Genomic DNA, 15,885 nt, shown 5'->3' on the forward strand with positions numbered 1-15,885 from the left:
GCGGGCGGCGGTGGCGGGGCCGGTGCCTGGCGGCGGCAGGTTGGGCTCGTTGTGCTCTGTTCCGCGCGGTTGCGCCTGGCATGGTGGCGGCGCCCACTGGTGGAGCGCGTCGGCCCCCCTTCAGCGGGTGGCTGATGCAGATGCGGGGAGCGCCGCTCCTGGCCGCGTGGGCGGCGGATCGGCGGCGAGCGTGGCTAGCTCCTGGGGCTTCCCCGTTTGTCCTTGGAGCAGATCTGGCGATGGTGCTTCCTCTCGGGGGATGGATTGGGGGAAACCCCTTGGCTGTTCGCTGCGGCCATGATGCCGGCGGCGCTCCGGTGTCGTTCCCCTTCTTGAAGGCTGCTACGTCTTGAGCTTGCGTTGGTTTTCCACGAAGAGGAGAGGGTGATGCAGCAAAGTGTAGCGTAAGTATTTCCCTCAGTTTTGAGAACAAAGGTATCAATCCAGTAGGAGGCTCCTCAGAAGTCCCACACACCTACACAAATAAACTGAGAACTCGCAACCAACGCAATAAAGGGGTTGTCAATCCCTTCACGGCCACTTGCGAATGTGAGATCTAATAAAGATAGTATGATAAGATAAATATTATAAGATAGATGCAAAAAGTAAAGATGCAAATAAAGATAGATTGAAAGCAGATATGATAGGAGATAGACCCGGGGGCCATAGGTTTCACTAGAGGCTTCTCTCAAGATAGCATAAGTATTACGGTGGGTGAACGAATAACTGTCGAGCAATTGATAGAAAAGCGCATAGTTATGAGATTATCTAGGCATGATCATGTATATAGGCATCACGTCCATAACAAGTAGACCGACTCCTGCCTGCATCTACTACTATTACTCCACACATCGACCGCTATCCAGCATGCATCTAGAGTATTAAGTTCATAAGAACAGAGTAACGCATTAAGCAAGATGACATGATGTAAAGGGATAAACACATGCAATATGATATAAACCCCATCTTGTTATCCTCGATGGCAATAATACAATACGTGTCTTGCAACCCTTTCTATCACTGGGTAAGAACACCGCAAGATTGAACCTAAAGCTAAGCACTTCTCCCATGGCAAGAAGAACCAATCTAGTAGGCCAAACCAAACTGATAATTCGAAGAGACTTGCAAAGATAACTCAATCATACATAAAAGAATTCAGAGAAGATTCAAATATTATTCATAGATAAACTTGATCATAAACCCACAATTCATCGGATCTCGACAAACACACCGCAAAAAGAGATTACATCGAATAGATCTCCACAAGAGAGGGGGAGAACATTGTATTGAGATCCAAAAAGAGAGAAGAAGCCATCTAGCTAATAACTATGGACCCGTAGGTCTGTGGTAAACTACTCACAACTCATCGAAGGGGCAAGGATGTTGATGTAGAAGCCCTCCATGGTTGATTCCCCCTCCGGCAGAGTGTCGGCGAAGGCTCCAAGATGAGATCTCGCGGATACAGAAGGTTACGACGGTGGAAATTGTGTTTGGTGGTGCTCCTGGATGTTTTCGGGGTACGTAGGTATATATAGGAGGAAGAAGTACGTCGGTGGCCGCCCGAGGGGCCCACGAGACAGGGGGGCGCGCCCTACAGGGGGGGGGCGGCCCCCTATCTCGTAGGGCCCTCGGGAGCTTCTTAACTTGCACTCCAAGCTCTCCGGATCAGATTTGTTCCAAAAATCACGCTCCCAAAGGTTTCATTCCATTTGGACTCCGTTTGATATTCCTTTTCTTCAAAATACTGAAATAGGCAAAAAAACAACAATATGGGCTGGGCCTCCGGTTAGTAGGTTAGTCCCAAAAATGATATAAATATGTAAAATAAAGCCCATAAACATCCAAAAGGGGTAATATAATAGCATGGAACAATCAAAAATTATAGATACATTGGAGACGTATCAAGCATCCCCAAGCTTAATTCCTGCTCGTCCTCGAGTAGGTAAATGATAAAAAGAGAATTTTTGATGTGGAATGCTACCTAGCATAATTCATAATGTAATTTTCTTTATTGTGGCATGAATGTTCAGATCCAAATGAATACAAAATAAAAGTTCATATTGACATAAGTAATAGTAATACTTCAAGCATACTAATCAAAGTAACCATGTCTTTTCAAAATAACATACCTAAAGAAAGTTATCCCTACAAAATCATATAGTCTGGCTGTTGCTCTATCTTCATCACACAAAGTATTTAATCATGCACAACCCCGATGACAAGCCAAGCAATTGTTTCATACTTTAATAATCTCAAACTCTTTCAACTTTCATGCAATACATGAGCGTGAGCCATGGATAGAGCAATATATGTGGAATAGAATGGTGGTTGTGAAGAAGACAAAAAGGAGAAGATAGTCTCACATCAACTAGGCGTATCAACGGGCTATGGAGATGCCCATTAATAGATATCAATGTGAGTGAGTAGGGATTGCCATGCAACGGATGCACTAGAGCTATAAATATATGAAAGCTCAACAAAAGAAACTAAGTGGGTGTGCATCCAACTCGCTTGCTCACGAAGACCTAGGGCACTTTGAGGAAGCCCATCATTGGAATATACAAGCCAAGTTCTATAATGAGAAATTCCCACTAGTATATGAAAGTGACAACATATGAGACTCTCTATCATGAAGATCATGGTGCTATTTTGAAGCACAAGTGTGGAAAAAGAGATAGTAGCATTGTCCTTTCTCTCTTTTTCTCTCATTTTCTTTTTTTCTTTTTTTTCTTTTTCTCCTTTTTTTTCTTTGGCCTTCCCCTTTTTTTCTTTTTGGTCTTTCTCATTTTTTTTCTTTTTTCTCTTTTTTTTTCTTTTTGTAAAGTCTGAAGCCTCATCCTGACTTGTGGGGGAATCATAGCCTTCATCATCCTTTCCTCATGAGGACAATGCTCTAATAATGAAGATCATCACACTTTTATGGATTTACAACTCAAAGCTAGAACAAGATATGACTCTATATGAATGCCTCCGGCAGTATACCGGGATATGCAATGAATCAAGAGCAACATGTATGAAGGTTATGAAGGTGGCCTTGCCACAAATATGATTTCAACTACATGATCATGCAAAAAGCAATATGACAAAAGTAATGTGTGTCATATGAAAGGAACGGCGGAAAGTTGCATGGCAATATATCTCGGAATGGCTATGGAAATGCCATAATAGGTAGGTATGGTGGATATTTTGAGGAAGGTATATGATGGGTGTATGGTACCGGCGAAATTTGCGTGGCACAAGAGAGGCTAGCAATAATGGAAGGGTGAAAGGGTGCGTATAATCCATGGACTCAACATTAATCACAAGAACTCATGCACTTGTTGCAAAAAATTTAGAAGTCATCAAAAACCAAAGCACTACGCGCATGCTCCTAGGGGGATAGATTGGTAGGAAAAGACCATCGCTCGTCCCCGACCGCCACTCATAAGGAAGACAATCAATAAATAAAATTGTGCTCCAACTTCATCATAAAGCGATTCACCATACGTGCATGCTACGGGAATCACAAACCTCAACACAAGCATTCTTTAAATTCATAATCACCCAACTAGCATCACTTTAATATCACTACCTCCATATCTCAAAATAATTATCAAGCATCAAATTGATCATAGCATCCAATTCACTTCCTATGATAGTTTTTATTATACCCAACTTGGATGCTCATCATTCTAGGACCAACTTTATGATAATAGCAAATACCATGCTGTTCTAAAAGACTCTCAAAATAATATAATTGAAGCATGAGAGACTAGCAATTTTTTTCAAAATTAAGACGCCACCGTGCTCTAAAAGGTATAAGTGAAGCACTAGAGCAAAAACTATCAAGCTCAAAAGATATGAGTGAAGCACATAGAGTATTCTAGCAAATTCTAATCAAATAGGCTTCTTCCAAAAGGTGTGTACAGCAAGGATGATTGTGGTAAACTAAAAAGTAAAGACTAATATAATACACGACGCTCCAAGTAAAACACATATCATGTGGCGAATAAAAATATAGCTCCAAGTAAAGTTACCAATGAACAAAGACGAAAGAGGGGATGCCTTCCCGGGGCATCCCCAAGCTTAGGCTTTTGGCTATCCTTGAATATCTTGGGGTGCCTTGGGCATCCCCAAGCTTAGGTTCTTGCCACCCTTTATTCCATAGTCCATAAAAGCTTTACCCAAAACTTGAAAACTTCACAACACAAAACTCAACAAGAAATTTTATAAGCTCCGTTAGTGAAAGAAAACAAAACCACCACATAAGGTACTGCAATGAACTCATTCTTTATTTAATTTGGTGTTAAAACTACTGTATTCCAACTTCTTTATGGTTTATAAACTAATTTACTAGCCATAGATGCATTGAAATAAGCAAACAACACACGAAAAATAGAATCTGTCAAAAACAGAATAGTCTGTAGCAATCTGTAACTAACGCAAACTTCTGGAACTCTAAAAATACTACAAAAATAGGAAGTCCTGGAAAATTTGTTTATTGAACATAAGCAAAAAGAATCAACGCAAAATCACGTTCCTGTGATTTAACAAAATTATATTCGTGCATGCAAAGTTTCTGTTTTTCAGCAGAATCAAATCAGCTATCATCGTAGGTTATTTTATAGGTTCTACTTGGCACAAACACTAATTAAAAGATAAAAACACATCTAAATAGAAGGTATATGAAAGACTTATTACTAAACAGGAGCAAAAACAAAAAACATAAAGAAAATTGGGGTGCCTCCCAACTAGCGCTATCGTTTAACGCCCCTAGCTAGGCATAAAAGCAAGGATAGATCTAAGTAGTGCCATCTTTGGCACTAAATTCATAAGTAGCACGCATGATAGATTCATAAGGTAATTTGACTTTCTTTTTTGGAAAGTGCTCCATGCCTTTCTTTAAAGGAAATTGGAATCTAATGTTCCCTTCCTTCATATCAATAATCGCACCAATCGTTCTAAGGAAAGGTCTACCGAGGATAATAGGGCAAGAAAGATTGCAATCTATATCAAGAACGATAAAATCTGTGGGCACCAAATTTCTATTTGCAACAATAAGAACATCATTGATCCTTCCCATAGGCTTTTTAATGGTGGAATCCGCAAGGTGCAAATTTAAAGAGCAATCATCAAGATCATGGAAACCTAGAATATCACATAAAGTTTTCGGAATCGTGGAAACACTAGCACCCAAATCACACAAAGCAAAACACTCATAATCTTTAATTCTAATCTTTATAGTAGGTTCGCACTCATCATTAAGTTTTCTAGGTATAGAAACTTCCAAATCAAGTTTTTCATCATAAGATTGCATCAAGGCATCAACAATATGTTTGGTAAAAGCTTTATTTTGACTATAAGCATTAGGAGAATTAACAACGGATTGCAACAAGGAAATACAACCTTTTAAAGAGCAATTATCATAATCAAATTCCTTGAAATCCGAGATAGTAGTTTCAATATTATTAGAAGTTGAAGATTCTCCAATCTCACTTTTACCAAATTTAGCATCAAGATCTAAAGATTCCGAATTTTTGGGACGCCTTTTAGGCAAAGTTGATTCATCATCACTCCCATAATCATCAAAATTCGTATTGCAAAACATAGATCTAATCGGAGACGTATCAATAACTTTAAGATCCTCATCATTATTTTCACCGAAACTAGAAGAACACGCTTTTATAAAGCTTTCTTTTTTAGCACGCAATCTAGCGGTTCTGTCCTTGCACTCGTCAATGGAAATTCTCATTACTCTGAGAGACTCATTGATATCATGCTTAGGAGAAGAAGATCCAAGTTTAAGAGAATTAACATCAAGCGAAAGTCTATCAATGTTCCTAGCCAAATCATCAACTTTGAGCAATTTTTCTTCAAGCAAAGCATTAAAATTCTTTTAAGAAATCATAAATTCTTTCACACTATTCTCAAAATCAGAGGGCATCTTATTAAAATTACCATAAGAATTATTGTAGGAATTTCCATAATTAGTAGAGGGATTACTAGGGAACGGTCTAGTATTAAAATTTCCTCTATAAGCATTGTTTCCAAAACTATTCCTACCAACAAAATTCACATCCATAGATTCATTATTATTCTCAATCAAAGAAGACAAAGGCATATCATTGGGATCAAGAGGAGTATTTTTAGTAGCAAACATCTTCATAAGTTCATCCATCTTTCCACTCAAAACATTGATTTCTTCTATAGCATGCACTTTTTTACTAGAAGATCTTTCGGTGTGCCATTGAGAATAATTAGCCATAATATTATCAAGCAATTTTGTAGCGTCTCCTAACGTAATTTCCATAAACATGCCTCCCGTGGCCAAATCTAAGAGATTTCTAGAAGCAAAGTTCAAACCGGCATAAAATTTTTGTATGATCATCCATAAATTCAAACCATGAGTAGGGCAATTGCGAAGCATCAATTTCATTCTTTTCCAAGATTGGGCAACATGCTCATGATCAAGTTGTTTAAAATTCATAATATCATTCCTAAGAGTGATGATCTTAGCGGGAGAAAAATACTTAGAGATAAAAGCATCTTTGCACTTGTTCCAAGAATCAATACTATTTTTGGGCAAAGACGAAAACCAAATTTTAGCATGATCTCTAAGTGAAAATGGAAATAACTTCAATTTGACAATATTGTTATCCGTATCTTTTTCCTTTTGCATATCACACAAATCAACAAAATTATTTAGATGAGTAGCGGCATCTTCACTAGGAAGGCCGGCGAATTGATCTTTCATAACAAGATTCAGCAAAGTGGTATTGATTTCACAAGACTCAACATCATTAAGAGGAGCAATCAGAGTACTAAGGAAATCATTATTATTGGTATTCGAGAAATCACACAATTTGGTATTATCTTGTGCCATGGCAACAAGTAATCCAACACACAAGCAAGCAGAAAAACGGCAAGCGAAAAGAGAGGAGGAGATTGGGAAAGAGAGGGAGAATAAAATGGCAAGGGTGAAGTGGGGGAGAGGAAAACGAGAGGCAAATGGCAAATAATGTAAAAGCGAGGGAGATGGGTTTGTGATGGGTACTTGGTATGTCTTGACTTGAGTGAAGACCTCCCTGGCAACGGTGCCAGAAATCCTTCTTGCTACGTCTTGAGCTTGCGTTGGTTTTCCTCAAAGAGGAGAGGGTGATGCAGCAAAGTGTAGCGTAAGTATTTCCCTCAGTTTTGAGAACAAAGGTATCAATCCAGTAGGAGGCTCCTCAAAAGTCCCACGCACCTACACAAACAAACTGAGAACTCGCAACCAACGCAATAAAGGGGTTGTCAATCCCTTCACGGCTACTTGCAAAAGTGAGATCTAATAAAGATAGTATGATAAGATAAATATTTTTTTGGTATTTTATAAGATAGATGCAAAAAGTAAAGATGCAAATAAAGATAGATTGAAAGCAAATATGATAAGAGATAGACCCGGGGCCATAGGTTTCACTAGAGGCTTCTCTCAAGATAGCATAAGTATTACGGTGGGTGAACAAATTACTGTCGAGCAATTGATAGAAAAGCGCATAGTTATGAGATTATCTAGGCATGATCATGTATATAGACATCACGTCATAACAAGTAGACCGACTCCTGCCTGCATCTACTACTATTACTCCACACATCGACCGCTATCCAGCATGCATCTAGAGTATTAAGTTCATAAGAACAGAGTAACACATTAAGCAATATGACATGATGTAGAGGGATAAACACATGCAATATGATATAAACCCCATCTTGTTATCCTTGATGGCAACAATACAAGACGTGTCTTGCAACCCTTTCTGTCACTGGGTAAGAACACCACAAGATTGAACCCAAAGCTAAGCACTTCTCCCATGGCAAGAAGAACCAATCTAGTAGGCCAAACCAAACTGATAATTCGAAGAGACTTGCAAAGATAATTCAATCATACATAAAAGAATTCAGAGAAGATTCAAATATTATTCATAGATAAACTTGATCATAAACCCACAATTCATCGGATCTCGACAAACACACCGCAAAAAGAGATTACATCGAATAGATCTCCACAAGAGAGGGGGAGAACATTGTATTGAGATCCAAAAAGAGAGAAGAAGCCATCTAGCTAATAACTATGGACCCATAGGTGTGTGGTAAACTACTCACAACTCATCGGAGGGGCAAGGATGTTGATGTAGAAGCCCTCCGTGGTTGATTCCCCCTTCGGCAGAGTGCTAGTGAAGGCTCCAAGATGAGATCTCGCAGATACAGAAGGTTACGTCAGTGGAAATTGTGTTTCGTGGTGCTCCTGGATGTTTTTGGGGTACGTAGGTATATATAGGAGGAAGAAGTACGTCGGTGGCCGCCCGAGGGGCCCACGAGACAGGGGGCGCGCCCTACATGGGGGGGGGGCTATCTCATGGGGCCCTCGGGAGCTTCTTGACTTGCACTCCAAGCTCTTCAGATCAGATTTGTTCCAAAAATCACGCTCCCGAAGGTTTCATTCCGTTTGGACTCCGTTTGATATTCCTTTTCTTCGAAATACTGAAATAGGCAAAAAAACAGCAATATGGGTTGGGCCTCCGGTTAGTAGGTTAGTCCCAAAAATGATATAAATATGTAAAATAAAGCCCATAAACATCCAAAAGGGGTAATATAATAGCATGGAACAATAAAAAATTATAGATACGTTGGAGACGTATCAAAGGCGGCTTCGCAATCCCCCCTCGCCCTTCCTTCCTCGTCCCGGGTGAAAGCCCCAAATCTCCGGATTGGGTGGTGACGTCGCTCTAGCGTCGTTTTTCTTCTTGAAGACATCACCTTTGGTGCGGCGCAGTGGTGGTCGAGGCCTTGGCACGGGGGTTGGCTACCGGATATCGTCAGTGGTGTCCATGCTCGGCCACTTGCGGTTGAAGTTGGCGCCGGCGAGCGGCGTTGGCGATGCTCAGTGGTGCGGCTGCCTGGTGCGGTAGTTGTGTTTGTCGTCCCCTCCCGGCAACCTATTGGTCCTCGTCATGCGAGCTCAGGGGTGAGCGACTCTGCCTGTCGACGGCGTAGTGTCCTCCGATCCAGGACTAGAGGGCAGGGGACTCTCTTCGGAGGTAGAGACGGATGGCGGACCAGATGGCTTTTCTTAAGGGGGATGACGGAGCGTGACAATCCTCCTGCAGCGGGATCTACCTCGGCTCAGCCGCGGCGTGTGTTGGCTCCTATTCACCGAGGGCTTGGATGTTCAAATGTGTGCTTGGTGCATTCGAGTCTTGTTAGTGGCTCCTTTGGTATCTTGTATTTTTGTCGTTTTTAGTTTTTTCTTCCTTTCTTCTTCTCTTTCTTTGGGCTTGATGTGCTACTCGCCCCAGCATTCCGATGTGTCAATGGTGGTTTGCTTTGGAATACAAAGCGGGGGGAAACCCTTTTTCGGTAAAAAAAACCAACTGGTTGTTATTTGGTTGCTTAGACGAGCAAAACACAAAGAGATGGCCAATCGAAAATACACGACAATACAATGATAAGCTACAATGGTCTGCTATCAAAGGTGAAGGTCTTAAAAATAAAAAAGTTAACATAAAAGAAATGCGATAAAAAAACAATATACATTTTATTTTGTAAGAAAAGGCTTCGGATCTATAATAAAACGTAAAATGTAGCAATAGTACAAAGATTCCTAAAGTTAACAAAAATTGCAATCGACCACCCAACGAGGACTACAAGTACTAAAACGAGTCGAAGGCACGCCGCTGTCATCCTCCTTTCTCACCAAACTTGCGCAAATCTTGTTGTAGCTCACAACCAAAAAATGTCATGCTAAGACTTCAAAATACTAGCTGTAAGTGCATCTAGTGCCCCTTAGTGATTTTGGTGTACTGAAGACTTATAGGTTAAGGGACTAATATGTTTGTGAGTGTACACAGGCTCTATAAGTCGATGAGGAGTTTGATATTTACGATGAAAGTCGACCCCTAAAAATGTATGTCTTCAGCTAAAGACTTTGGTTCTCCTGAAGATTTTGAAAGTGAAGAAATTGGGGTGACCTTAAAGACTTGGATATTCATGCGAGGATTATGAAGCGTGAAGACTTTTGTTTTCGGTGTTTCATTTTATCTTTCCCGAGTCATAAAGAACACCGTACTATTAAAGGGGGTCGAGGTAATACTAAGGAAAGTGATTTCCAAGTGATGCTCATCTCAAAATCCTACACCTACCCAATCTTTTCGAGTGAAGCCATTGAAAATCTCATACCAGTTCATGTTGGGGAACGCAGTAATTTCAAAAAAAAAATCTACGATCATGCAAGATCTATCTAGGTGATGCATAGCAACGAGGGGGAGAGTGTGTCCATGTACCCTCGTAGACCGAAAGCGGAAGCGTTATGTAATGCGGTTGATGTAGTCGAACGTCTTCGTGATCCAACCGATCAAGTACCAAACACATGACACCTCCGCGATCTACACACGTTCTGCTCGGTGACATCCCTTGAACTCTAGATCCAACTGAGGCCGAGGGAGAGTTCCGTCAGCACGACGACGTGGTGATAGTGATGATGAAGTTACTGTCGCAGGGCTTCGCCTAAGCAGTACGACGATATGACCGAGGTGGAAATCTGTGGAGGGGGGCACCGCAGACGGCTAAAAGATCAACTTGATCAACTTGTGTGTCTATGGGGTGCCCCCTCCCCTATACATAAAGGAGTGGAGGAGGGGGCCGTCCGACCTCAAGGGGCGCGCCGTAAGGGGGGGAATCCTACTCCAAGTAGGAGTAGGTTCCCCCTTTCCTAGTCCAACTAGGAGGGGAAGGAAGGAGGGGATGGAGAGAAGGAAGGGGGGGGGGGCGCCCCCTAGTCCAATTCGGTTTGTGCTAGGGGGGCGTGCGCCCCACCTTGGCCTGCCTCCTCTCTTCCACCACTTGGCCCATGAGGCCCAATAACCCCCCGGGGGTTTCCAGTAAGCCCTCGGTACTCCGGCTTTATCCGAAACTTCTCCAGAACACTTTCAGTGTCCAAACATAGCCGTCCAATATATAAATCTTTATGTCTCGACCATTTCAAGACTCCTCGTCATGTCCGTGATCACATCTGGGACTCCGAATAACCTTCGATACATCATATCACATAAACTCATAATACCAATCATCATCGAGCGTTAAGCGTGCGGACCCTACAGGTTTGAGAACTATGTAGACATGACCGAGACACTTCTCCGGTCAATAACCAATAGCGGAACCTGGATGCTCATATTGGTTCCTACATATTCTACGAAGATCTTTATCGGTCAAACCGCATAACAACATACATTGTTCCCTTTGTCATCGGTATGTTACTTGCCTGAGATTCGATCATCGGTATCATCATACCTAGTTCAATCTCGTTACCGGCAAGTCTCTTATTCATTCCGTAATACTTCATACCGCAACTACTCATTAGTCACAATGCTTGCAAGGCTTATAGTGATGAGTATTACCGAGAGGGCCCAAAGATACCTCTCCGAAACATGGAGTGACAAATCCTAATCTCGATCTATGCCAACCCAACAAACACCTTCGGAGACACTTGTGGATCACCTTTATAATCACCCATTTACGTTGTGATGTTTGGTAGCACACAAAGTGTTCCTCCGGTATTCGGGAGTTGCATAATCTCATTGTGTGAGGAACTTGTATAAGTCAGGAAGAAAGCAGTAGCAATAAAACTGCCACAATCATAATGCTAAGCTAATGGATGGGTCATGTCCATCACATCATTCTCCTAATGATGTGATCTCATTCATCAAATGACAACATATGTCTATGGTCAGGAAACATAACCATCTTTGATTAACGAGCTAGTCAAGTAGAGGCATACTAGGGACAATATGTTTTGGCTATGTATTCACACATGTACTAAGTTTCCGGTTAATACAATTCTAGCATGAATAATAAACATTTATCATGAAATAAGGAAATAAATAATAACTTTATTATTGTCTCTAGGGCATATTTCCTTCAGTCTCCCACTTGCACTAGAGTCAATAATCTAGATTACATAGTAATGATTCTAACACCCATGGAGCTTTGATGATGATCATGTTTTGCTCGTGGAAGAAGCTTAGTCAATGGGTCTGCAACATTCAGATCTATGTGTACCTTGCAAATCTCTATGTCCCCCTCCGACACTTGATGACGAATGGAATTGAAGCATCTCTTGATGTGCTTGGTTCTCTTGTGAAATCTAGATTCCTTTGCCAATTGTACCAGTATCATCACAAAAGATTTTCATTGGACCCGATGCACTAGGTATGACACCTAGATCGGATATGAACTCCTTCATCCAAACTCCTTCATTTGCTGCTTCTGATGCAACAATGTATTCCGTTTCACCATAGATCCCGCCACGATGCTTTGCTTGGAACTGCACCAACTGACAGCCCCTCCATTTAATAAAAATACGTATCCACTTTGTGACTTAGAGTCATCCGGATTAGTGTCAAAGCTTGCATCGACGTAATGGGTATTTCAGGATGTTCTTGACCGCTGTCCAGTGCTCCACTCCGGGATTACTTTGGTACCTCCCTTCTATGCTTATAGCAAGGCACACATCAGGTCTGGTACACAGCATTGCTTACATGATAGAACCTATGGCTGAAGCATAGGGAATGACTTTCATTTTCTCTCTATCTTCTGCAGTGGTCGGGCATTGAGTCTGACTCAACTTCACACCTTGTAACACAGGCAAGAACCCTTTCTTTGACTGATCCATTTTGAACTTCTTGAAAACTTTATCAAGGTACGAGCTTTGTGAAAGTCCAATTAAGCATCTTGATCTATCTCTATAGATCTGGATGCCCAATATGTAAGCAGCTGCTCCGAGGTCTTTCATAGAAAAACTCTTATTCAGGCATCCCTTTATGCTATCCAGAAATTCTATATCATTTCCAATCAACAATATGTCATCCACATATAATATCAGAAATGCTACAGAGCTCCCACTCACTTTCTTGTAGATACAGACTTCTCCAAAAGTCAGTATAAAACCATATGATTTGATCACATTATCAAAACGTTTATTCCAACTCCGAGAGGCTTGCACCAGTCCGAAAATGGATCGCCGGAGCTTGCACACTTTGTTAGCACTCTTTGGATCGATAAAACCTTTTGGTTGCATCATATACAACTCTTCTTCCAGAAATGCATTTAGGAATGCAGTTTTTACATCCATCTGCCAAATTTCATAATCATAAAATGCAGCAATCACTGACATGATTCAGACAGACTTAAGCATTGCTACGGGTGAGAAAGTCTCATCGTGGTCAACTCCTTGAACTTGTTGAAAACCTTTCGCAACAAGTCGAGCTTTGTAGACAGTAACATTACCGTCTATGTTGGTCTTCTTCTTAAAGATCCATTTGTTTTCTGTGGCTTGCCGATCATCGGGCAAGTCCACCAAAGTCCACACTTTGTTCTCATACATGGATCCCATCTTAAATTTCATGGCCTCAAGCCATTTCGCGGAACCTGGGCTCACCATTGCTTCCTCATAGTTTGCAGGTTCATCATGGTCTAGTAACATGACTTCCAGAACGGGATTACCATACCACTCTGGTGCAAATCTTACTCTGGAAGACCTACAAGGTTTGGTAGTAACTTGATCTGAAGTTTCATGATCATCATCATTAACTTGTTCACTAATTTGTGTAGGAATCACTGGAACTGATTTCTGTGATGAACTACTTTCCAATAAGGGAGAAGGTACAATTACCTCATCAAGTTCTAGTTTCTCCCACACACTTCTTTTGAGAGAAACTCCTTCTCTAAAAGGGATCCATTCTTAGCAACAAAGATTTTGTCTTCAGATCTATGATAGAAGGTGTAGCCAACAGTTTCCTTTCGGTATCCTATGAAGACGCACTTCTCTGATTTGGGTTCGAGCTTATCAGGTTGAAGCTTTTTCACATAAGCATCGCAACCCCAAACTTTAAGAAACGACAACTTTGGTTTCTTGCCAAACCACAGTTCATAAGGCGTCGTCTCAACGGATTTTGATGGTGCCCTATTTAAAGTGAATGCAGTCGTCTCTAAAGCACAACTCCAAAACGATAGCGGTAAATCAGTAAGAGACATCATAGATCGCACCATATCCAATAAAATATGGTTACGATGTTCGGACACACCATTTCGCTGTGGTGTTCCAGGTGGCGTTAGTTGTGAAACTATCCCATGTTGTTTCAAATGAAGACCAAACTCGTAACTCTAATATTCTCCTCCACGATCATATCCTAGAAACTTTATTTTCTTGTTACGATGATTTTCCACTTCACTCTGAAATGCTTTGAACTTTTCAATTGTTTTAGACTTATGTTTCATTAAGTAGATATAACTATATCTGCTCAAATCATCTGTGAAGCTAAGAAAATAACGATACCCACCACGAGCCTCAATACTCATTGGACCGCGTACATCGGTATGTATTATTTCCAACAAGTCAGTAGCTCGTTCCATTGTTTCGAAGAACGGAGTTTTAGTCATCTTGCCCATAAGGCACGACTCGCAAGCACCAAGTGATTCATAATCAAGTGATTCCAAAAGTCCATCAGCATGGAGTTTCTTCATGCGCTTTACACCGATATGACCCAATCGGCAGTGCCACAAATAAGTTGCACTATCATTATTAACTTTGCATCTTTTGCCTTCAATAGTATAAATATGTGTATCATCACTATCGAGATTCAACAAAAATAGACCACTCAACAAGGGTGCATGACTTTAAAAGATATTACTCATACAAAAAGAACAACCATTATTCTCTGATTTAAATGAATAACCGTCTCACATTAAACAAGATCCAGATATAATGTTCATGCTCAACACTGGCACCAAATAACAGTTATTCAGGTCTAAAACTAATCCTGATGGTAGACGTAGAGGTAGCGTGCCGACGGCGATCACATCAACCTTGGAACCATTTCCCACACGCATCGTCACCTCGTCCTTAGCCAATCTTCGCTTAATCCGTAGACCCTGTTTCGAGTTGCAAATATGAGCAACAGAACCAATATCAAATACCCAGGCGCTACTGCGAGCATTAGTTAAGTACACATCAATAACATGTATATCAAATATACCTTTCACTTTGCCATCCTTCTTATCTGCCAAATACTTGGGGCAGTTCCGCTTCCAGTGGCCAGTCCCTTTGCAGTAGAAGCACTCAGTTTCAGGCTTAGGTCCAGACTTGGGTTTCTTCTCTTGAGAAGGAACCTTTTTGCCGTTCTTCTTGAAGTTCCCCTTCTTCACTAGTGGTCTTGTTAACCATCAACACTTGATGCTCCTTTTTGATTTCCACCTTCGCAACTTTTAGCATCGCGAAGAGCTCGGGAATAGTCTTGTTCATCCCTTGCATATTATAGTTCATAATGAAGCTTTTGTACCTTGGTGGTAGTGATTGAAGAACTCTGTCAATGACACTACATCAGGAAGATTAACTCCCAGTTGAGTCAAGTGGTTGTGGTACCCAGACATTCTGAGTATGGGTTCACTGATAGAACTATTCTTCTCCATTTTACAACTGTAGAACTTATTGGAGACTTCATATCTCTTAATCCGGGTATTTGCTTGAAATATTAACTTCATCTCCTGGAACATCTCATATGCTCCATGACGTTCAAAACGATGTTGAAGTCCCAGTTCTAATCCATAAATCATGGCACACTGAACTATCGAGTAGTCATCAGCTTTGCTCTGTCAGACGTTCTTAACATCATCAGTAGCATCTTCAGCAGGCCTGACACCCAACGGTGCTTCCAGGATGTAATTCTTTTGTGCAGCAATGAGGATAATCCTCAAGTTACGGACCCAGTCCGTGTAGTTGCTGCCATCATGTTTCAACTTAGCTTTCTCTATGAACACATTAAAATTCAAAGGAACGGTAGCACGGGCCATTGATCTACAACAACATAGACATGC

Source organism: Triticum aestivum, chromosome 5B, assembly GCF_018294505.1.
Source record: "Triticum aestivum cultivar Chinese Spring chromosome 5B, IWGSC CS RefSeq v2.1, whole genome shotgun sequence".
Classification (NCBI taxonomy): domain Eukaryota; kingdom Viridiplantae; phylum Streptophyta; class Magnoliopsida; order Poales; family Poaceae; genus Triticum; species Triticum aestivum.